Source organism: Dipodomys merriami, unplaced genomic scaffold (genome assembly GCF_024711535.1).
Source record: "Dipodomys merriami isolate MVZ:Mamm:240054 unplaced genomic scaffold, mDipMer1.0.p SCAF_247, whole genome shotgun sequence".
Taxonomy (NCBI): Eukaryota; Metazoa; Chordata; class Mammalia; order Rodentia; family Heteromyidae; genus Dipodomys; species Dipodomys merriami.
In genome coordinates this window covers 48,710-53,302 of record NW_027203904.1, presented here as the reverse complement: position 1 = coordinate 53,302, position 4,593 = coordinate 48,710, and the positions used below count along the sequence as shown (strand labels likewise).

At 33.1% G+C, this 4,593-nt stretch overlaps 1 pseudogene; it reads right to left on the bottom strand.

Moving 5' to 3' along the window:
- Nucleotides 1-2,433: 2,433 nt before the first annotated feature.
- LOC138836043 (U6 spliceosomal RNA) lies at nt 2,434-2,530 on the bottom strand (annotated as a pseudogene).
- Between the last annotated feature and the right edge of the window lie 2,063 nt (nt 2,531-4,593).

Below are 4,593 nucleotides of genomic sequence, written 5' to 3'. Positions count from 1 at the left end.
AGTGATGAATTATTCCAAAACGTAACAGTAAAATCACTTTCACAATCATGTTCACTGCTGCACTATTCACTGTAGCCACGTTACGGAAACAGCCCAGATGCCCTTTGGCAGAGTGATGATTAGAGAAAGAGTGGCACATATGCACAATTGGATTGAACCCATCCATTTTGAAGACTGTTACATTATTTGCAACGAAATGGATAGATCTAAAAATATATTAATGGAACTAAGTCAGAGCCATATTTGGAAGCTAGAAATTTATACAAGTTTACACAAAAATATTAACCAAAGCATGCTATTTGCAGAGGAGTATTTCAAAGGTGTAATTTCTTATAAAATTGAACTTTACTCAAACAAAATGAATACCAGGAAACTATCACTTGGAATATGTGAGTGGAAGTCAAAAGGAAGGAATAAAGAGAGTTATGGAGGAGGAGCCTGAAGGTATAATATTCAATACAGATAGTATGAAACTAGAAAAAATTAAAGTGGGGTGAGGTTTCGAAGGGTGTGGAAAAGTTATATAAAGATCCATTTTACTTTAAAAAACTGATATGTTGAATGAAAATTCCCTTGTACAAGTATTTAAGATAATAAGAATATAATTTAAAACAATGGAGACATCTGATCTTAAATTCTATTTCCATCTCTTTTAAAAACTAAATTTATTTGCTCTATAATTTGATGAGAGGGATGGATTTTGTGGCTAGCTAAATCATTGCACATCTGTCTCTCTCTTCCTCTCTCCCTTTCATGGGTCTTATAAGTAATATGATTGCTCCATAATTATCATAATTTATTTTGCTTTTATATTTTTGGTTGCATCATTTCACTTTCTGCTCTGCCATATCCCAATTCATTTACATAGAAGACATTATTTCCTGTTTTCTCATTTTTAGAATAAGCTGCACAAGAAGACAACACTGGTCCTCATTTTCAGTCTGTACCTTTAAATACGGAGGAAAATCTTTCCTCTGCTCTCTACCAATTCCCCACTCTCCAGTTAGAATAATTTAGAATAGTAAAAATGAAAAAAGAGAAAAGAAATAATAGTGAAAAAAACAGATGCAGCAAATTCACCAGATTTTTCTGACCATATCATCCAATGTGAACTATTGGGGAAATACATGGACAGCTCATTCTCACTGGCACTCAAAGTCTCTGGTTAGGCAATTCTGATGAAGTTGAGGAACAAGATGAAAAAGTGAGAAATGGTATCAATTGCAAAAAAAAATGAAATAGTATCCAAGCAAATTTCTTATTTGTTCTGCTGAAAATAATCGCCTTACTACAGTGCAGAGACTACTTTCCAAAAAGGTCACTCATGTGATTACTAGGGATGACGATGAGTATACCCCTCTTCATCGAGAAGCCTACAGTGGACACTTAGATATTGTCCATGAGTTGGAGGCTAAAGGCAGATATTCATGCAATAACTGCGAATGGCTGGACATCCCTGCACAGTACTTATATATGGAATAATAACAGAGTGGCTTCTTTATTTCATCATGATGCAGATACCAATGGCCAAGTTAAAGGCCTCTTGACCCCCATGCATCTTGCTGCTGGGAATAGATTTAGCAATGATACGCTGGATCTCCTTCTATTGAACCATTATATCAAGCCAGGTCTGAAGCACAACTTGGAAGAAACTGAATTTGATATTGCCAAAAGGATAAGTGTGTATCACTACCTCTTTGAAGTTGTGGAAAGCTGTACAAATTGTTCTCCTAAGTCCTAATGGATCAGTTAAGTTTCTTTAATTTCAAAATTTCCAGTCCATCCTATGTGACCATAGAAAATATTTTCACAATACAAAGCAACAGCAATACCTTACTTTAAAAATTCATGTATTCCATGGTATTCTTCCAAGTGAATTGCCTGACTTTGATGTCAAAATATATTTGAGTTGTTTGTATACATCTATAATGATTTCTATAGAGTTTGTGATTTTTTAAATCAGAAAAAATGTTAATTTATCTGTTGAAATGAGTAGTACAAAAACTAAAGATATTTCTGGTGCTTGTCTGAAAAAGTATATTTTAAAATATTTAGTATTCTGTTTGTATAATGTCCATAATCTATTTCATTCGCTCCTAGATATAGTACTTTGAATTCAACATTGTTTTATAATACATACGTTCATTAATAAATGTGTCCTTTCAGATTGCATTCCATATAGAAACATTTTAAGATTCTTTTAATTCCTAGGTCCTTATAAAATTTTATTTCTTTGGGATAAAATGACAATGTTATTTATTTCAAAAGTTTTATAAAGGTTATGCTATGTAAAGGCCTTTCTAAAACAGTGAAGATTGAATACACTGATGTCAAACTAACTTTTATTTCTATGAATTACATATATTATTACACTTGTATATTTGTAATCAACTTTTGAATAACTGTTTTTTCATTTCCTGCATCTGAAGAATGAAAAATATGGAATACTTCACAAATTTTCATATCATCCTTGTGCAAGAGGCATGTAAATCTCTGTATTGTAATTCGGGTAGACCTGCTGCTGAAGCATGTAGTATCCTATAAACTTAAGTAATCAATGATGCAATCTTAAGACAGGTATGTATCCTTGGTTGCCTATTTGTAACAAGGAAACCTTATTGTTCCCAAAATTGCTATTCATCTTATTTCTGTAAAATTCTGTGTATGGTGGAAAAAACTTATGTTGTTTGTTCGATTGCTCACATTTGCAAGTTTTTGTAAATGACTATTTTAAGTCTTTTTCATTTGAAATTTGATCATACTTTGAAGCCGTTATAGATAGGTGCAAAGGTGATGGATTTTCAAGTACTTATTTATTAACTGATTTAGCTTTGTGGAGCTAATGGATTCAAAGTAAGCCTTGCTTAAGAGCTACTTCTAAATTTCTGCAGCTTAAAATTTCCCAAATGAGGTCTTGCTGGCAAAAATGTCTCCTTGACCTTTTACCCTTGCTTCATGTAGGAACAGCCCAACCAGAATGTCTTACCCTGACAGCATAGATTGTCTTACTGGAGCAAAACTAATCTTAGTTACAAGGGATTATATAGAGACGAACAGTTCAGACAGAACTGTTCGGACTAGAAGGTATTTTTTCAAAATATAACTGCTTATTACACCCTACCATTTCAAAAGTAGCTAAAGCCAAGAAGGTGAAAAAGTTGTTCATATGCATGATTACCTAATGTCTTGGCCTGACTACCATCCAACCAGGCAGGAAGTTACACCACTGATTTTCTATCACCAAATATATTCCATAGCTCCAGGAGAAGTCCATATGTTTCTCCTCGTTATTAGGCCTTAAATTGGTAGTGTTTTAACCACAGTGTTTCCTCTTGCCTCTAAGCTGTACATCCCCGAATGGTAAAGCTTTAGTTCTAATTCTCCCAAACAATGAGGTAGAGGCAATGGAATAATACTTTAAAACAGTTGCCTTTGATTCCCTAACCACAACGGAACAATGCAAAACATTTTCTTATAGATAATTATATATTTTATATTTATATGTGTTGATTTTATATTTCACACAGTGGATCTTACTGGAATTAATTGATAATTTGACAAATTATTTTATATTATTCCAATAAATAGATTGGAATATAAATAATCAGGATTAGAACATATATTAGAATATAAAAAGTATCAATGCAATGTTTTCAGTATAAACTTGTGATACTTTCTACGTGTTCTTGGTCTTCTGAATTCACATGGTAAAAAAAGCAATGTTGTTTTCCTCTAATCTATAAGGGATTTTACTCTGCTGCTCTGTTTATTGTTTTAACTCGCTGGTCCCAAATTGTTTTTCTCCATATTTCTGAAGCATTCCTACTGATTATACTCAAATTTTGCTAATATGATGTCTAAAAGGTATTATTCTTCTACAGGATCCATGGGTCCTAGGATCCCAGGTCCCAGTTATCTGCATCATCAGATAACTAGGGCAAAAGTTCCTACCTATGCCCATGCAACATGCCAAGAGAAAGTAATTGAAGACCCATCTCAATTTCTCATTTCTTATATTTCAGGGCCCCAATTCCTTGAAATGCAGGAATTAGCAGTGAGCAATTGGGAAATGCAAAGCAACTTAAAATGCAAGATGAAATCACAAAATGTGAAAGTACAGTAATTCAAACTTTCAATTTTCAGATGACCATGCCATATGAGTGGAAAAGACCACAAATGTCACAAGATTATTTGTAATACCCTTCTCCTAATGATTAATGAATGATTTCAGTCCAGTATCAGCAGGCTAAAAAATAGTTCCTGAACGATAGATCCATAATTGGTCTACCAATGCTAGGAATACTTGACATAGAGGTCAAATGTAATTCAAAAAACATTAATTGAGAAGATCCTTAGTGCTTCAAAACACTGGTACTTCAGTAAACTTGGTTCTGTAGTATAAAAATGTTGTCATTCTCAAACAAATGATAACCTAAATTTAATCTGCTGAAAGTATATTCCTTTTCAAATAAACTTTTAAAAATCACATTTGCCAAAATAACACTTTACAAGTGATGATATTTAGTGAGGTTACTAGTCTTTCAAGTGTAGGGAGCAAGTTTCAATAGAGTTGATTTATTCACCCAGCACTAA